The sequence below is a fragment of the Mesoplodon bidens genome (genome assembly GCF_964165515.1).
Source record: "Mesoplodon bidens genome assembly, chromosome: 3".
Classification (NCBI taxonomy): Eukaryota; Metazoa; Chordata; class Mammalia; order Artiodactyla; family Ziphiidae; genus Mesoplodon; species Mesoplodon bidens.
The window spans coordinates 106060229-106081416 of record NC_138178.1 but is presented as its reverse complement, the minus strand read 5'-3'; positions in this window follow the sequence as shown (position 1 = coordinate 106081416).

The following is a 21188-nucleotide window of genomic DNA, read 5'->3' as shown; positions in this document are numbered from 1 at the left end:
CATTTCTGTTGCTGGGTCTACCCGTCTTTGACGGTCCTCCTTGTTTGAATTGTGACAGCTTTTCACTGTACCCTTTACTTAAGCTCATAACTTTCTGCCACTCAGTTTCCGAAAGCTGTTTTTTCATCTTTGTTGCCTGCTTCTCTCACCTCTGTACTCCTGGTAACCACTCTACTCTACATCTTTAGCTGATGAACAACCTGATCTCAATCCCTGGTCCACATGAATCTTCTATCTTCCTATCTGGGTACTAGCTAATTACCTTCTGGATTTCCTTCAGTGTGTCTTTTTATACTGTAAAGGCAAAAAGCTAAAAACTACATTTTCCAGTCTCCAATGCAACCAGGGGGCTGGATGGGAACTCGATTTTAAATATTAGATGCATTTGGAAGAATTTGAAAGATAGAAGCAAGTCCTTTGGGGCAAGAAGGCCATGGAAATGTCAAGTTCTTCTGCCACCCTGTTCCGGTGTCCATTCTCCAGCTTCCTGGGGGTGAGGAGGCACTTGTAGGGGAAGCAGTAGCCAGACTCCATCACCAGCTCATTGAAGGTCATGCACCAATGGCAAAGGTGGCAGAAATGGAAGTTGCTCCGTCCCTGGATTGCAGTCTCACCAATGTCTTCTGGAATCAGTTGTTCAGTGGAGGTCTCAGAGGCAATACAAGTGCTCTGGGAGTCATCCCTGGAGACCAACGTTAGAACCCCTTCCCCCAGGCCTCCCAATGGTTTGAAAAGCATCTGATTCCTTGCAATAAAGAACTGTGGCTTAAAATACCGAGAGTCATTTCTGCTTTCCAAACTGAACTCTGGCTGATACAGCAACCAGGTGGTTGGGCCCTGTAGAAAGATGGGGAAGCCAAGAGATGACAAAGCCAAAGAACTTAGCAGATGAGAAGTTGACCCCACAAAGGAGTGACAAATCAGGAAGAACAAAAAGCTTCAGTGGTCTAGGCAGGCAGGGCCCAGAGTCTGAGACTTAGAGTCACAAACATGGGATAGACTCTGACCTTAGAGAAGAAGCTCTTTTCTGTTTGCGTTGTTTTATAGATGGGTTTAAACCATGCTGATCTGATAAGTATCGTTAACAGTGCAAATGAAAAAATTATTCCCAGGCAGAGCCAGCTAGAGCTGCCTGAGTTTATCTATTCCTCTTGTATTAGCCAACCTTCTCCAGAGAAACAGAACCCATAAGATATATAGAGATATGTAGAAAGAGATTTATTATCAGGGGTTTGCTTATGTTATTATGGAGGATGAGAGGTCCCACGATCTGCCATCTGCAAGCTGGAGGCCAAGGAAAGCTAAGGATGTAGTTCCAGTCCAAACCTAAAGGCCTGAGAACCAGGAGAGCCAATGGTGTAAGACCCAGTCTGAGTCCGAAGGGGGTCAGGGTGGGTCAGTGATGTGTCCCGGTCCAAGTCTAAAGCCCCAAGAACACCAAGGTCTGAGGATGGGAGAAGATGCCTCTCCCAGCTCAAGCAGAGAGAATTTACCTTTGCCTTTTTGTACTATTTGGGTCCTCAATGGATAAAATCCTGTCATGCACTGGTGTCCTGCATTGGTGAGGGTGATCTTCTTTACTCAGTCTACCAATCCAAATGCTAATCTCTTCCAGAGAAGCACCCAGAAATAACATGTTACCAGCTATCTGGACATCCCTTAGCCCAGTCAAGTTGACACAAAATTAACCATCATACCACCTGTGATAGATGTGTCCCTAAAATATATTTTTGGGATGAAGTTACTTAAAGGCTATTATGCCACAGAGAGGGGACAAGTTGGAAAGGGAAAAAGTCACATGCCCTTGTCACCAGCATTGGGATGGATTTAAAGAACAGTATCTGTCACTAGCTAGGGCTATTACTTTCAAGTTAAAATTGTTGCCTGATCCCCTCAGCATCTGCCTGAGCTTTTAAAGTCTCCTATTCCCTGCAAGGAGCTCTTCTGGATCCCAGAGAGTGAAGAGGAATTACTAATATTAATGAGCAGTATAAAATGCCAAGTGCTTTATATACATTATTTCATTTAATCTATATCAACCTATAAGGTAGATACCATTAGGTACTACCTAATTGTATTTTCTATAAGGTAGATACTGTTATGCTAAATGTAGATATCTATAAGGTAGATGCCCTTTTAAAGACTATAACTTAGCAAGGTTATGGAAAGTGCCCAAGAACTCATGGCTATTAAGAGACACAGCCTGGATCTGAAACCATGGCAAGCCTGTCTCTGTCTTAACCTTTATGGAATCTGCCTCCCCATAGGCTCACCTGTTCTATAGGCCTTGACTGTACAGAACAACTCTCAACGAGTCACGGATGTATTTTTTTTCAATTTCTTATTTCAACTGTACTCCCTGAGATAAGCACACACAAAAAAAATTTCCAAGCAAAATCTTTTCAGTGATACGTACTCCTAACCTTTCCTGGAATGGGGTAGTGGCACGAGGCTTTCTGAAGATCTTCACAGGATCTGCTCTACCAGGGGGAGATACCTTCCCTCTTCTTTAGGGCCCCTGAGCATCAGAGCTGCTCCATCAGGACTGCTTGGTAGCATCCCGTCAACCTCTTCCATCAGCAGGCCATGGAGCTTCCCCTTGCTGTTAGGCACCAATGCTTGTCTCTGGATTTTGTATTACTGCTTGAGGATGAAGAGCTATTCTGCCAGGGAAGATGCTGCCCAGATAGAATTTAAGGAAAAGAATGGAACACAAGTCTTAATTGTGTGTGGAAGAATACATTTGAAGGTAATAGGGAAAATCACAGAATAGTGAGAAAAAGTTTTAGATATAATGGAACATCCCTGTTGCTGCTATTTACGTGTATATCTTGCATATGCATTAGGCTTGTTTTGCTATATTCCATTGTTTCCCTGCTGAGGCCACCCTTTCCTCTCCCACATCAGCAGGGGCCTTTCCTCAGAGGGCAAGTCAGCTCTAGTTTCTATTGTCTGGCAAGAGGCAGCTTCTCAGTCAGGAAAATGAAACTGAGAAGGAGGGTCTTAAGCAGAAGGGAGAAGAAAATCCTGTCAGGCACTGGTTGCACACCCTTGGGTCTAGGCTTAGGCTGCAAGTTGCCATGTCCCAAGATGGGGGTCCACCCACTGAGGCATAACAGTAGTTAGAGAAGGTCGAATCCTGGAAGCCCAGGAAGGAAGCCATCCCTTGGAAACCCAATTATGTGGATTCTGTTCCTTTTTGTGTTGCTCTCTCTTTTGCCATCTCCTGATCTATAGTAGCATTTTGTTATAAAAATAATATCTAACATTTACTGAACATTTACTATGTGCCAGAGACCATGCTACATTTTCCTGGAATTATCTCATTCAGTGCTCACAGTAGTCCCAGGAAATGGGTATTGTATACATCCCTATTCCATAGATGAAGAAAGTGAGACTCAGACGGGTAGTGAACTGCTTAGAGTCAGACTGTTAAAAATTGGCAGACAGTGACTTGAACCTACTTCTGAACTGTCTGATGAACTGTCTGATGCCAGAAACACTCTTAATCGCTTGCCTTATTGGACAAGAAATAACAACCCTTTCTCTGTTGGCCTTGTCTCAGCTCTGTTATGGAATAATAGAGAATCAGGTATCCACACCTGGCCAAAATATTACAGAGGTGGAAGTTCAGGTTTTTCTGTCACATCTTACGGAAGATCCTAAACGAACTTTTTGGCCAACCCAATATATGGAAGGTCTACATGGAGGTGGCAGGCATAAATGACTTGAGATTCCCAAGAGTCAGGTGAAATTCAGGAGAAAAGAAATAGAGCCTCAAAGATCTTTCCCATTTCCCTCTATTACCAAATATTGAGAGTCTAGGTTTCATTTAACAATAAAATGTTACTTTCATTGTACAAGGTACTGTGGCCATGTTTCACGGCTTGGGGTAGAGAAGAGATTTCCATAAAATATCGATATTTTATATGGGGTCAGCAGCACACCTGGACTTTGGAATGTGGTTCAGTACTTATTATTTGCTGGTGTGAAGTAAATGACTCAGAACATATCTTCTTCTCAACTCATAATGGTGAAAAATAGGGCGTATATGTCAGACAGCTTCAAGGCAATAAGGAACTTGAATGAACTAGAGATACTATTCACAATACCCAGTTATTGTGTTACACAGGAAGAAACCTGGATCATGAATGTGTTATATTTCCTAAAAGTCACCCATAAAAAGAGAAGGTCAAGCAGGCAGAGGGTCATGTTCAGGTAGCCTTTAACATTAGCCATCCAAGGGTTTTCCAAGGGACCTAAGGTGATTCATTAATTGATTTATTCACTCTACTACCAATGTCTACTATCAATAATCGCTGGGCCAGGGATTATGTTAGATACTGGGGTAGAGCCGTGAAGGTACCTGGCCTCATATTATACAGATCCTTGGAGCTCTCCAACTCAAACATGCTATTTCCTTCCATTATCAGCTGGGAAAATACCAATGCATGGTGCAAACAAAATCAAACTAGCAAATCAAAAAGTCCAAGTACAATTACAAAAGCCAGACCAACTGCTCACCCAAATGGAGTCCCAACTTTCCATGGGAGTAGAGTTTGGAGATGCATCACTCATCTACTTCTAAACTTGAAATGAACCTTCATTTACCCAGTTGTGGCTACAAGTAGCAAGAGGGTGAGAAAATGCCAATGGGTTGGTCTTGCAATTGAGAATCAGTAGCACAGACAACTTTTTTAAAATTTGAACACACTGACTGATAAATAGCAAGATAGAGCAAAGGCACACATCCCTGGGGAATACTGCCACCTGACCTCCAGCCAGACTTTGCTCCAAACCTTCAATTTAGTCTCATAAACATGTTTTTGATTGACTTGCTTTTTTGCCATCTTCTTTCTAGGTCCGTGTTTAGAGGCTTTTTTTAAAAAAAATGTTAACTTTGTACTCTTCTGTAGTTTCCTTTCAGTTAGCTTATTTGAAGAGTTCTTTGAAGATGAAAAGTCCCGTGTTAAATGTGAAGCATCAGATCTACGCATTCTGCAAACAGATAATGTGAAGGTCATGAAAAGCTAGCATACTAAAACAGAATCAAACAGGAAAAGGCAATTTCCAAAAGAAGATAAAATTTAATAACAACAATACTGATAATACCTGAGAGTTTAGGATCTCCTTTTCATTTGCAGTCTTGGAAGTCCTGATTCATTTATCATTAGAAAGTCCCATGAAGCTAAGTTTCTAAGAAGAAATAGCTACTGTCTAGTACAGGAAAGCAAGAGCATTAGAATGCTTGGCCCAAACTCGCAGAACAGAGGGAGCAAGAGAGAACCAACACTTATGAATTGATTTGCATATTTCCAAGATTGCCTACCTGAAGATTCAGCCTTAGAATAAGGCAGATGAGTGAAAAAATATCAATCGGCTAGCAAGCAGAGGAGCAGAAGTTGAGCTTAGTTTGAAAAGCCTTGAGTACCTCTCTCTGCTCTTCTCTCTGCTTATGCTAATCAGTGGAGGTTTAGACATATCTTGTAGGCAATTCCCAGATCTTATCTACATTCAGAAAGCAGCCTCTGTGCAGCACACACCTGTCTTACCATGTGATTTCAAGAACAGAAGAAGTACTGGGCAACAAGTCATATGGCCTTTTCTGGACATCTGCTAAATATTCTCTTGTAAGGAGGAACTCAGAGACACCTCTTGGGTGATGGCTCATTCCAGGAGCTGAAGGAGGTGATCATGCAGATGGTGAGCCTAAGAAGGGCTACATCGTCCTCCTAGGTACTGCTAAGGAGAGACCAACAACTCACAGAGCCTAGGACCATGGAGCTGCCTCCATTTGTGTGGTTCTGGGACTAGGGCTGTACCCACTTAAATATTAAGATATGTAGAAGATGTGGTATATATATACAATTGAGTATTACTCAGCCATAAAAAAGAATGAAGTAACGCCATTTGCAGCAACATGGATGGACCTAGAGATTATCAAACTAGGTGAAGTAAGTCAGAAAAAGAGACACAAACACCATGTGATATCACTTATATGTGGAATCTAAAATATGACACAAATGAACTTAACTACAAAACAGAAACAGACTCACAGACAAAGAGAATAGACTTGTGGTTGCCAACAGGGAGAGGGAGTAGGATAGGGATGGAGTGGGAGTTTGGGGTTAGCAGATGCAAACTGGTATATACAGAATGGATAAACAACAAGGTCCTACTGTATAGCACAGGGAACTATATTCAATATCCTGTGATAAACCATAATGGAAAAGAATATAAAAAAGAATGCATGTATAACTGAATCAGTTTTCTGTACAGCAGAAATTAACACAACACCATAAATCAACTATACTTCAATAAAATTTTTTAGAAAAGATATGTAGAGAAGGATAAGAAAACTATCCTTCAACCAGTGAAGTTAGACTTGAGATCAAAAATAGGTCTGAAAAGCTTTCAAAGAGATGGGTACATGTCATAAACAATAGGTTGAATTGTCTTGGAGAAATCTCTTAGACCATCATTTTTCTGCCTTGGGGTATCTCCTCTGTTGGCCCAACCAGTGTTTGGGGGCATACAGTGGCACAGGGAAAGAGGTTCTAAACCCTTCCAGTCGCCCATCCTCTAAAAATCTCCACTCACAAAAAATTCCTATTAAACTAAATGTACTAACCATTTTGTGCAGGTTAGAAATGTTAAATATTTTGAAGTTCTCAAATGTGTTCCATGTCAGTAAAACTGCTATATGTTCATCATGGTTGATTAAAACAAAACAAAACAAAACAAAACAAAAAACACTGTTTGGTTTGCCCTCAGTACCTTCATCTATGAAAAGATGATGTGCTAGGGTTGTTTTTCTCTAACCTGAACTTGAATCACAGTCACCTGGAGTGTTTGTTAAAATGCAGATTTCCGCACCCCAACCCTAGAGTTTCTGATTCAGTAGGTCTGGGATGGAGCCCTGAAATTTGCATTTCTAACAAGGTGCCAAGCAATGCTGTTGCTGCTGCCCAGGGACCACACTTTAAGAACCACTGGACTAGAAGACCTTAAATTATATTTCAAGTTTAGGTATTGGTTTTCTATGGTTACCATTTGGTGGAGGAAGGGGAAGGTCAGTTCAATGTTGAAAACATTTATGAACCCACACATTTACAGTCACCTGATTAATGACAAAGGCAACACTGTGCTGTAGTGGGGGAAGAGTGGACTTTTCAACAACTGGTGCTAGGTCAATTGAATATTCACAGAGGGAAAAATATATATCTGGATCCATACCTCACACCACACACATACCCCAATTCTGAATGTGGTGTACATCTAAATGTGACAAATAAATCAAAAAATCTTCTATAGGAAAATATATGAGAAAAAATTCTGTGACCTTAAGATAGACAAGGTCAATAAAAAATTAACCATAAGGGAAAAACAAAACTTGACTATATTAATATTAATCACTTCTGTTTATCACAAAACACCATTAAAAGAGAATGAAAAGGCAACATATAGAGTGAAAAAAGGATATTCACAACCCGCACATCTGAGAAGACACTGATAGAATATATAAAGTACTCCTATAATCGAGTAAGAAAAAGACAGAAAGTGCAATAGAAAAATGATCCAAAGGCTTGAAATTACACTTCACAAGAGAATACTCAAGTGAGCAATAAAATACGAGAATATGTTCAAATTCGTTAGTCATTAGGGAAATGCAGATTAAAACTAAAATGAGATACCACTTACGCAACCAATCAAAATTGTTAAAATGAAAAGGACCAATAATACCAAATGTTGTTAAGGCTTTGGAACAACCTTAACTCTTATATACTGCTAATGCAAGTGTAAATTGCTAACAGCCACTTTGGAAATTGTTTGGCAGTATCTACTAAGGCTGAACATAAGCATACACCATGATTGAGCAATCCCATTACTAGTTACATACCCAGTAGAATAGTGTAAATATGTTCACCAAAGACATATACTAGAAGGTCATGATAGCATTATTCATATTAGCCCCAAACTAGAAACTACTCAAATGCCCATCAAGAGTAGAATGGGTAAACAAATTCTAGTATCTTCCTACAATGGGATACTGTCATCACAGGGTGGATCTGCAACAGTATAAATAAATCTCACAAACCTAATGCTGAGTAAAAATAGACAGGTACAAAATAGTAAAAACTGTATGATCCCATTCATATAAAGTTTTAAAGGAGGCAAAATTAACCTATGCTATTAGAAGTCATTTTTCTAATAGTGAATAGCATGAGTGGGTTTCTGTGGTATTAGTAACGTTGTTTCTTGATCTAGGTGCTGGTTACATGGATATTTTTATTTTGTGAAAATGTACTGAGATATACACATATGATATGTACATTTAGCTATACATTTACATGTAGTTATAAAAAAAATCATGATGGAGTGCGCTCCAGATTCTCTTCAGGTGTTCAGTTTGGTTTACATGTCTGTTAAGCCCCAGTAAATCCCTTCTACTTCAGGTGGAACCCATTTTTTCTTTTCTTGCTCTTCTGTACAATAGACACATTAAAGCCACTTCTCAGTCTCTTTTTTAAGCTAAGAAATTATTTCTTTACCCCTGTCTTTTGGATTTGTCTTTATAACCCTTGAATTAAAGAACTACTTGCATCTTGTCCAGTGGATTTAGATACCATGTTTAAACTGACAATTCCCAAATCTTACCTTTCCTCTGTACCCCAGATACAAGTATCCATTTCTTCCAAATTTGCTTTCTCTCTAGCCTTACCCATCTTAGTAAATGACACCACCTTATTCAGATGTTCAGGCTGAAAACTGAGACCATCCTTGACCTTGCTCTTTCTCTTTCATTCTCCATATAAATCCATCAAGTCCTAGCCATTCTTTGGCCAACCCTGTCTAGTAGGGATACTACACTCTCACACATTTCACCATCATCTCTTACCTGAAAAATGGATCTAGGCTTTTAGCTGGCATCTGTGCTTCCAGTCTTAGCCCTAACATAAAATCAGATTGTACCATTCTCTTGCTTTAAACCTCTACAACAGCATTACCACAACTATTAAGGACACAATCTAAACTTCTCGGCCCGGCCTTTTTTTTTTTTTTTTTTTTTTTTTTTTGCGGTACGTGGGCCTCTCACTATTGTGGCCTCTCCCGTTGCGGAGCACAGGCTCTGGAAGCGCAGGCTCAGGGGCCATAGCTCATGGACCTAGCCGCTCCACGGCATGTGGGATCCTCCCGGACCGGGGCACGAACCCGCGTCCCCTGCATCGGCAGGCGGACTCTCAACCACTGCGCCACCAGGGAAGCCCTCGGCCCGGCCTTTAAACCTCTTCTTGCACCTCATTTCACTTCACCTCTGCCTATGTGCCCTTGTTGGGAGCCTTCCCTCTTTAGGACCTTTACACATTTCATCTGCCTGAATGTTTTTTCCCCCCAAATCATTGCCTGGTTAGTCTTTGTCATTTGGGTCTCTAGTCCCTTAGAGATGACTTTGCTGGCCACCAAATTTATAACGTTTTTCTAGCCCTGGTCCTTAATCACCCTGTATCACATTATTTTGCTTAAATTTTCTTCATAGCACTTTAAAATATATATATATTTATTTATTTGGTTGCACTGGGTCTTAGTTGCAGCAAGCAGGCTCCTTCAGTTGCGGCACATGGGCGCCTTAGTTGTGGCATGCAAACTCTTAGTTGCGGCATGCATGTGGGATCTAGCTCCTTGGCCAGGGATGGAACCTGGGCCCCCTGCATTGGGAGCGCTGAGCCTTAACCACTGTGCCACCAATAAAGTCCCACTCACAGCACTTTTTATGATGTCAAATTTTCTTGCTGTGTTCCAGCACCTTGCACATATTAAGCACTAAGTAAATAAGTGTTGAATGAATTAATGAACTCAACAGAAGAGAGAGCACAGAAGAGAGATCTCAACAGAAGATAAAGCACAATCTTACTCAATCCCCTGCTTCTAGGGAGAAATACATTGACTTCTGTTCTTCATTACTTTAGTGGGAAGGTATTCCTGAATGTCTTCATGCTAAACAAATATCATCTGACAGCTAAACAATATCCAGTGGCTACATCTCTGGGTGTCACACTGAGACATAAGAGGCGATAGCTTAGGAACTCAAGAAAAGGAGGACAAAGGCAGGAGCACTGGGCAGGCTTCAGCTGACAATGCAGGATCAAGATCTGAAACTAAGCAGGGAGTCTGGATCCATGATCACATGAAAGGTCCTCAAGAGAAGGGCCTTGATATTGGGCCAACATTTGCTAATGCCAGAGAGTTTTGGTATCTTTTCTTTTTAAGACAGGAAACCTTCTCCAAGCATAGGTAACCTGAAGGCTAGCTATGATATTACATGAGAACAAAAGGACAGATTAGGAAGCAAAAGGGTAAATAGGAGAGAGCTTGCTTACAAAGTCTGATCCCTAGATGATAGCCACATATATTAGGACATAAATTTGGTGAACATATATTTCATTGAGAAAATGGACCTTCAAAATGGTTAATTGAATCTACAATGTATTTTATAGCTAGAGTTTTCTGCCCAGTTCATTTGCTCTTTTTTTTTTTTAAACTTGAACAGTAGGAGGGCTTCTAAAGTAGGTCAAAAAGGGAGATTCAACTCACCACATCCAGTTTTCACTGTCTCATTAGGCCAAATCCCGTGGTCTTGGTTGCCATCCCCTTAAAAGATGCAGCACAGCTCAGCACTGCAGCTGCTGTTACACAACTTCACTCCTTCCCCAGTCCACTGCTGTGGTCCCTGCCAGGCTGCACCGAGCAAGGCTAGCAATCAGAAAGCTATCCACACCCCAGGGCAATTGATGCAAATAAACCCTAGGCCATTGTGATGTTATTGGGACATAAATGCACAAATAGATGCTGCCTTCATACCCTTCTGGAACTGTAAACGTGCCCTAATTAAAGCAGGCACAGCAGCTCTGCAGACGCAGCCAGATAGCAAATGCAGGGGCTGCCTGCCTGACTCTTCAGCTTCCAGATTATGGCAATGCCATAATCTGAATTACATAAATTACATAAATTCATTTGTAACTCAGTGTTCTCCACTTTAAGTGATGGGGCTTTTGCCTATTTAGGCTATCTAGCCTCTAAAAGGTTTGTATCAAAGAATGCAGAATTTTAAAGGACATTCCACCCAGGGAAGGAATCCTATATAACATTCTTTGTATCATGTAGCCTGCTTAGCAGGGCTGCTGACCAAAGGCTGAACCAAGCCTGGGGTCAGCAATGGTCAATCCCAGAAATCCATGAAGGGACAGCAGATTCAGCCTGTCATGCCAGAGAGTTATGGATCAGCAACCAAGGTCAATCTTAGAACCCTAACTTAGAAATTTTAAATGGAACCCAAGGACAGTGTAACACATTCACACCATCTCTCCCTAGCTAAGTTAGCGTTTCTCTGGAAATAAATGAATCACATTCTAATTTCACTATGTGTTAAGTGTTTGATGTTCAACAAATCTAAAGATAGTAACTCTGTACAACATTGAAATAACAAATTTCCAAATGGTTTGCTTGAGATGTCTTATAAACAGGCAGAGATCCAATGTCCCCCTCTGGCAAACTCCCACCCTCAACTATATCTCTGCATTGGGACAAAGCAGAGTGGAGCCATGAAACAAACCATGGGTGAAGAGGAGGCAGGGTAATAGAAACACATATCAATAGATGTGCAGTTTTAAAAAATGGTCTCAAATATTTTTACACTCCTTCCAATGAGAAGTGGAGTACATATCCCTCACCTTGAAACTGGTTGGGCTTGTGACTGCTCTAACCAGCAGAGTACAACAGAAGTGACACTATGTGACTTCCAAAACTAGATCAGAAAAGCCTACAGTATTCATCGTCCTCCTGGTTCTCTTGGGATACCTGCTCTGGGGAAACTCCTCCAGGTGCCATGTATGTCTGACTACCCTGAGGCCACCATGCTTGAGAAACCACATGTAGGAGCTCAGGTCAACAGTCTTCACTGAGCTCTCAGCCAACACCCAGCATCCTCTGCCAGCCATGTGACTGAACCATCTGGGACATCCAGCCCAGCAGAGCCTTAGGTTAATGCACCCCAGCCAGCAACTAACCACAACCTCATGAGAGATCCCAAGCCAAAACTACCCCAATTCCTTACCCACAAAATTGTGAGCAAAATAAAATGGTTGTTTTAAGAGCCTAGTTTGGGGATAATAAATAATAACTAGAACAGTGAGGTTTAAATTGTTTGACTGAAAAACACTGTTCTCATGATGATGGGGTACCTGCCCATTAACTTTCATCATAAAGCATCCTAAGAAAGGTGCTCTCTGGGTGAAGCCTTAGGCTGGAAGTTCAGAACCATGACTTCCAGGCAGCACTGTCTTCCCTACTCTGAGCTGAGCTCTGTCTCTGTGTAACTTTCACCCATCTGTCCTAGTTCTGACTTCTGTTGCCATAACAAGTCTTCTCTCTTCTTCTATGTGACATCAGAAAAGATTATGCAAATATAATAGGTCAATAGAAAAAGAAAAACCTTCTTTGTTCGCAGGTCCTTTGAAGCATTAAGACATTAAAGAAGTGTTCTCTCTTGAGAGCTCCCTGGGGGTCATAACATTTACACATTCTTTGCACATGTACTTTTTCTATGCAGAAATGGGAGAAATGACTATATGTGAAAAAGTCTGTTTTCATTACAGATTTTTTTTTTCTTTCAATGTGCTTAAAATGTCCAGATTGCAAAAATCAAGAAGAAAACACCAAAAAAATTCAGGCTGGGTTAAAGGGTTAAATGCAGACAGCTCAATTTGTTCATTAAAAAATGAAGAAAAATACAGATGAGTATTTATATTTTGCAAATGAAGGAGGGTCTTTCTCACCATAACTTCAAAGACTATGAGGAAAAACTGACAGAATTAATTACATACAAACTCAGAACTTTTGCATAATAAAAACATTCACAAATAAAATTAAAAATGTAATGATAAACTAAAAAAATTATTTATGGTATACAATAAAACAAAAGATTAAGAATCTTAATAATATTTTTAAAATTTCAGTTAGTAAGAAAAATGAACATTCCAATGGGGGAATAATACATACAAGCAAAAAGAAAAATGAATAAATCACTATAGAAAAATTACGAATGGCCTATAAATACATGAAAAGTTTCTGCCTCTCTTTTGTTACCAATGAAATAAAAATGAAATAAATTTTTGTCATAGTATTACTTCTCTTTGGGACACTTTTTAATTGCCAATATCCATTGGTTGACAAAGGTGTGGGAAAGGTATCCTCCCATACCTTGTTTATTAGCTATTTACTGGCCTAATCTTTCCACAGAATATTTTGGTAATATATATAAATCAATAACCTTTAAAATGAGCTTCCTCTACAACTCAGTAATTGACATCTACCCTTTAAATGTGGAAAGGCTCAGTAAAGTGTGCAAAATTTTATCTATAATAATGTTCATCAGAGCATCAATTACTATCAGGGGGAAAAAAAGAGACTCGATGAATTTTAAAAGGAAAGTGATTGATTAAAACATAGTGTATCCATGTAATAGAGTCCTATCCAGCCATTAAGTATCCTGTAGTAGAAAATATTAATAAAAGAAAAATACATAAGAATATTGTTAATTTATACAAGCAGGTTATAAAATATATAGATAGGTTTATATATATATATATTTGAAATATTTAAAATATAATAGATGTTATGAATATATATATAACATATTTTATATAATTATATAAGTATACATTAAAGTGTATGAAAAACAAATACATCAAAATAAAGTTAATATAAAATTATAAAATACATGATGTGTATTTTATATAGTTAATAGATACAAATATATATAGATTATAATCATGTATATAATTATATATAATTAATAAATAATATACAATTTTGTACCTCAGTTTTTTTTAAACAGAAAAATAAGGGTCCCACCAAAATGCTTGTGGTAGCTATCCACAAACATAGAAAATTATGGGCAATTTTTATTTTCTTCTTAGAACAGTTTTATACTTTCTGAATTTTCTACAATAACTATTTTAATCTTGAAAATAGAAATATGGATATGTGGACCCAGACAGACAGCTTTAAAATTTTGAGAAGTCTACTAACTACTCAGATTGTGCATCGACAGAAATAAAAAAGCCATTTCATGATGAGGACCTATTTGATAAGAAAGAGGATAGAAAAACTCAAAAGAACAGTGCTGAATCATAGATGCCAGAAATGTATCTTTTTTTGGAAGGAGACTGAGTAATGGGGTAGAAAGAGATCTGAACTGGGAGTCAGAGAGCTCGAGGTTGAGATGTGGACCTGAGACTACTGGCTCCATGACCCAGAACAGGACACTTCCTACTCTCATCCAAAAATAAACACGTTAGACTAAGGCATCTCAAATTCAAATCTAACCTTAAAAGACTAGGTTTTCTGATGAATTAAGACATGATTTGTCTTTAAGCACATTTTCTTTAAGCAGATATCATAACTAGAGCTGCCAGACAAAATTAAGGACAAGCAGTTATACTGAATTTCAAGTAAACTGTGAATAGTTTTCTTTCTATATATCTCATGCAATATTTGGGGCATACTCAATGCTAAAATACATATTTTTTCTTTCACTCTCTAACAGGCAAACTACTCTGGCACTCCTATTTGAGAAATGCTTATCTTAAAGAATATACACATACTAAAAGATTTGTTGTCTATATCTGAAATGCAAATGCAACTGGGTATCCTAAATTTTCATTTGCTAAATCTGGCAATCCTAGCTATCACCTCCTGAGCTTACGCAACTGACTCTCATACAATGTTCAAGTAAAATTGTGTTTCCCTATCTCAAAATTATCTTATCTGGATATCTTCTTTCCTTTCTTGCTCACCTCCTATGTCCAGGCCAATGTTAAATTGTAAGTAAAGCTGCTTATCCCCACATAACACATTTGATACCTGTCATGTTCAGACATCGGCTGAGGCTGTTGTAAGGGAGGGAAAAAACCCTTTTTCCTCTACTCAACTTAAATACTCCAACTGGGGCCCTATAAATCAGATAGGGAAAAGATAGATTAACAGCAGACAAACAAACAGAAGTTTATTAACAGGTGTATCACACAGGTACACACGGGAGCACCCAGTGATGAGTAACCCAAAGATGTGGTTAGAACTTGAACTTATATACCATGTTAGGCTAAACAAAGAAAAAGGGCATTGGGGCTTCTGGATGTGGAGGCAAGTTACAGGAAGGCATCCAAGGAAAGTATGGTGAACAGGGTTTTTAATAAGGTTTGTTATCAGAATGGAAAGACAACCCATAAAATGGGAGAAAAGAGTCACAAAGGATGAGACCAACAAGGGATTAGTCTCAAAATTTTACAAACAGCTCATGTGGCTCAATATCCAAAATCAAACAATCCAATAAAAAAATGGGCAGAAGACCTAAATAGACATTTCTCCAAAGAAGATATACAGATGTCCAAGAGGCAATGAAAAGATGCTCAACATCACTAATTATTAGAGAAATGTAAATCAAAACTACAATGAGGTTATCACCTCACACCAGTCAGAATGGCCATCATCAAAACAATCTACAAACAATAAATGTTGGAGAGGGTGTGGAGAAAAGGAAACTCTTCTACACTGTTGGTGGGAATGTAAATTGGTCCAGCCACTATGGAGAAAAGTATGAAGGTTCCTTAAAAAAACTAAAAATAGAGCTACCATATGATACAGCAATCCCAGTATTGGGCATATATACAGAGAAAAACATGGTTCAAAAGGATACATGCACCCCAATGCTCATTGCAGCACTGTTTACAGTAGCCAAGACATGGAAGCAACCTAAATGTCCATCAACAGATGAATGGATAAAGAAGATGTGGTACATAATACAATGGAATATTACTCAGCCATTAAAAAGAATGAAATAATGCCATTTGTAGCAACATGAATGGATCTGGAGATTATCATACTAAGTGAAGTAAGTCAGACAGAGAAAGACAAATATCATATGATATCACTTATATGTGGAATCTAAAAAAAGATACAAATGAACTTATTTATAAAACAGAAACAGACTCAGAAAATGAATTTATGGTTATCAGGGGGAAGGGTGGGGGAGGAATAGATTGGGAGTTTGGGATTGACATGTATACACTACTATATTTAAAGTAGATAACCAACAAGAACCTACTGTAAAAAAAAAATAATAATAGGGCTTCCCTGGTGGCGCAGTGGTTGAGAGTCAGCCTGCTGATGCAGGGTACATGGGTTCCTGCCCCGGTCTGGGAAGGTTCCACATGCCGCGGAGCGGCTGGGCCCATGTTTGTTTAAACAAATGTTTAAAAAAAACATTATGTTTTTTTTAAACATCTAAAAGTAATGTTTAAAAAAAACATTAATTTTTTTAATGTTTATATATTTTTAATTTTATTATTATTATTAATTTTTTCAGTACACGGGCCTCTCACTGTTGTGGTCTCTCCCGCTGCGGAGCACAGGCTCGGGACGCGCAGGCTCAGAGGCCATGGCTCATGGGTCCAGCTGCTCCGTGGCATGTGAGATCTTCCCGGACCAGGTCCCCTGCATTGGCAGGCAGACTCTCAACCACTGCGCCACCAGGGAAGCCCTCTGCCCATTTTTTGATTGGGTTGTTTGTTTTTTTAATATTGACCTGTGTGAATTGTTTATATATATTAGAGATTAATCCTTTGTCCATTGATTTGTGTGAAAATATTTTCTCCCATTCTGAGGGTTGTCTTTTCATCTTGTTTATGGTTTCCTTTGCTTTGCAAAAGCTTTTAAGTTTGATTAGGTCCCATTTGTTTATTTTTGTTTTTATCTCCATTACTCTAGGAGGTGGGTCAAAAAAGATCTTGCTGTGATTTATGTCAGAGAGTGTTCTGCCTATGTTTTCCTCTAAGTGTTTTATAGTGTCCAGTCTTATATTTAGGTCTTTAATCCATTTTGAGTTTATTTTTGTGTATGGTGTTAGGGAGTGTTCTAATTTCATTCTTTTATATGTAGCTGTCCAGTTTTCCCAGCACCACTTACGGAAGACACTGTCTTTTCTCTATCGCATATCTGTGCCTCCTTTGTCATAGATTAGTTGACCATAGGTGTGTGGGTTTATCTCTGGGCTTTCTATCATGTTCCATTAACCTATATTTCTGTTGTTGTGCCAGTACCATATTGTCTTGATTACTGTAGCTTCATGGTATAGTCTGAAGTCAGGGAGTCTGATTCTTCCAGCTCCGTTTTTTCCCCTCAAGATTGCTTTGGCTATTCGGGGCCTTTTGTGTCTCCATATAAATTTTAAGATTTTTTTGTTCTAGTTCTGTAAAAAAATGCCATTGGTAATTTGATAGGGATTGCATTTAATCTTTAGATTGCTTTGAGTAGTAAAGTCTTTTGCACGCTATTGATTCTTCCAGTCCAAGAACATGGTATATCTCTCCATCTGTTTGTGTCATGTTTGATTTCTTTCATCAGTGTCTTATAGTTTTCTGCATACAGGTCTTTTACCTCCTTAGGTAGGTTGATTCCAGGTATTTTATTCTTTTTGTTGCAGTGGTGAATGGGATTGTTTCCTTAATTTCTCTTTCTGATCTTTTGTTGTTAGTGTATAGGAATGCAAGAGATTTCTGTGCATTAATTTTGTATCCTGCTACTTTACCAGATTCATTGATTAGCTCTAGTAGTTCTCTGGTGGCATTTTTAGGATTCTCTATGTATAGTATCATGTCATCTTCAAACAGTGACAGTTTTACTTCTTCTTTTCCAATTTTTATTCCTTTTATTTCTTTTTCTTCTCTGATTGCCATGGCTAGGACTTCCAAAACTATGTTGAATAATAGTGGCAAGAGCGGACATCCTTGTCTTTTTCCTGATCTGAGAGGAAATGCTTTCAACTTTTCACCATTGGGAATATGTTTGTTGTGGGTTTGTCATATATGGCCTTTATTATGTTGAGGTAGCTTCCGTCAGTGCCTACTTTCTGCAGAGTTTTTATCATAAATGGGTGTTGAATTTTGTCAAAAGCTTTTTCTGCCTCTATTGAGATGATCATATGGTTTTTATTCTTCAATTTGTTAATATGGTGTATCACATTGATTAATTTGGTATATTGAAGAATCCCTGCATCCCTGGGATAAATCCCACTTGATCGTGGTGTATGATCCTTTTAACGTGTTGTTGGATTCTGTTTGCTAGTATTTTGTTGAGGATTTTTGCATCTATATTCCTCAGTGATATTGGTCTGTAATTTTCTTTTTTTGTAGTATCTTTGTCTGGTTTTGGTATCAGGGTGATGGTGGCCTCATAGAATGAGTTTGGGAGTGTTCCTTCCTCTGCAATTTTTTGGAAGAGTTTGAGAAGGATGAGTGTTAGCTCTTCTCTAAATGTTTGATAGAATTCACCTGTGAAGCCATCTGGTCCTGGACTTTTGTTTGTTGGAAGATTTTTAATCACAGTTTCAATTTCATTACTTGTGATTGGTCTGTTCATATTTTCTGTTTCTTCCTGGTTCAGTCTTGGAAGGTTATACCTTTCTAAGAATTTGTCCATTTCTTCCAGGTTGTCAATTGTATTTGCATAGCGTTGCTTGTAGTAGTCTCTTAGGATGCTTTGTATTTCTGTGGTGTCTGTTGTAACTTCTCCTTTTTCATTTCTAATTTTATTGATTTGAGTCCTCTCCCTCTTTTTCTTGATGAGTCTGGCTAATGGTTTATCAATTTTGTTTATCTTCTCAAAGAACCAACTTTTTGGTTTATTGATCTTTGATATTGTTTTCTTTGTTTCTATTTCATTTATTTCTTCTCTGATCTTTATGGTATCTTCCCCTCTGCTAACTTTGGGTTTTGTTTGTTCTTCTTCCTCTAGTTCCTTTAGGTGTAAGGTTAGATTGTTTATTTGAGATTTTTCTTGTTTCTTGAGGTAGGCTGTATAGCTATAAACTTCCCTCTTAGAACTGCTTTTCCTGCATCCCATAGGTTTTGGATAGTTGTGTTTTCATTGTCATTTGTCTCTAGGTATTTTTTGATTTCCTCTTTGATTTCTTCAGTGATCTCTGGGTTATTTAGTAACGTATTGTTTAGCCTCTATGTGTTTGTGTTTTTTACGATTTTTTCCCTGTAATTCATTTCTAATCTCATAGTGCTGTGGTCAGAAAAGATGCTTGATATGACTTCAATTTTCTTAAATTAACTGAGGCTTGATTTGTGACCCAAGATGTGATCTATCCTGGAGAATGTTCCGTGTGCACTTGAGAAGAAAGTGTAATCTGCTGTTTTTGGATGGAATGTCCTATAAATATCAATTAAATCTATATGGTCTATTGTGTCATTTAAAGCTTGTGTTTCCTTATTAATTTTCTGTTTGGATGATCTGTCCATTGGTGTAAGTGAGGTGTTAAAGTCCCTCACTATTATTGTGTTACTGTCAATTTCCTCTTTTAGAGCTGTTAGCAGTTGCCTTATGTATTGAGGTGGTCCTATGTTGGGTGCATATATATTTATAATTATTGTATCTTCTTCTTGGATTGATCCCTTGATCATTATGTAGTGTCCTTCCTTGTCTCTTGTAACTGTCTTTATTTTAAAGTCTATTTTATCTGATATGAGTATTGCTACTCCAGCTTTCATTTGATTTCCATTTGCATGGAATATCTTTTTCCATCCCCTCATTTTCAGTCTGTATGTGTTCCTAGGTCTGAAGTGGGTCTCTTGTAGACAGCATATAGATGGGTCTTGTTTTTGTATACATTCAGCAAGCCTGTGTCTTTTGGTTGGAGCATTTAATCCATTCACCTTTAAGGTAATTATCGATATGTATGTTCCTATGACCATTTTCTTGTTTTGGGTTTGTTTTTGTAGGTCCTTTTCTTCTCTTGTGTTTCCAACTTAAACAAGTTCCTTTAGCATTTGTTTTATAGCTGGTTTGGTGGTGATGAATTCTCTTAGCTTTTGCTTGTCTGTAAAGCTTTTGATTTCTCCATCGAATCTGAATGAGGTCCTTGCCGGGTAGAGTAATCTTGTTTGTACGTTTTTCCCTTTCATCACTTTGAGTATATCATGCCACTCCATTCTGGCTTGTAGAGTTTCTGCTGAGAAATCAGCTGTTAACCTTATGAGAGTTCCCTTGTATGTTTTCTGTCATTTTTCCCTTGCTGCTTTCAATAATTTTTCTTTGTCTTTAATTTTTGCCAATTTGACTACTATGTGTCTTGGCGTGTTTCTCCTTCGGTTTGTCCTGAATGGGACCTGCTGTGCTTCCTGGACTTGGCTGGCTATTTCCTTTCCCATATTAGGGAAGTTTTCGACTATAATCTCTTCATATATTTTCTCTGGTCCTTTCTATCTCTTTTCTCCTTCTGGGACCCCTATAATGTGAATGTTGTTACGTTTAATGTTGTCCCAGAGGTCTCTCTGGCTGTCTTCATTTCTTTTCATTCATTTTTCTTTATTCTGTCCCATGCCTGTGAATTCCACCATTCTGTCTTCCAGGTCACTTTTCTGTCCTTCTGCCTCAGTTATTCTGCTATTGATTCCTTCTAGTGTAGTTTTCATTTCCGTTACTGTATTGTTCATCTGTTTGTTCTTTAATTCTTCTAGGTCTTTGTTAAACATTTCTTGCATCTTCTTGATCCTTGCCTCATTTCTTTTTCCAAGGTCCTGGATCATCTTCACTATCATTCTGAATTCTTTTTCTGGAAGGTTGCCTATGTCCACTTCATTTAGTTGTTTTTCTGGGGGTTTATCTTGTTCCTTCATCTGGTACATAGTCCTCTGCCTTTTCATTTTGTCTGTCTTTCTGTGATTGTGGTTTTCATTCCAACGGCTGTAGGATTGTAGTTCTTCTTGCTTCTGCTGTCTGTGCTCTGGGGGATGAGGCTATCTAAGAGGCTTGTGCAAGCTTCCTGATGGGAGGGACTGGTGGTGGGTAGAGATGGCTATTGCTCTGGTGGGCAGAGCTCAGTAAAACTTTAATCCACTTGTCTGCTGATGGGTGGGGCTGTGTTCCCTTTTGTTGGTTATTTGGCCTGAGGTGACCCAGCACTGGAGCCTGCAGGCTCTTTGGTGGGGCTAATGGCAGACTCCAGGAGGGTTCACACCAATGAATACTTCCCAGAACTTCTGCTGCCAGTGTCCTTGTCCCTGTGGTGAGCCACAGCCACACCCCACCTCTGCAGGAGACCCTCCAACACTAGCAGGTAGGTCTGG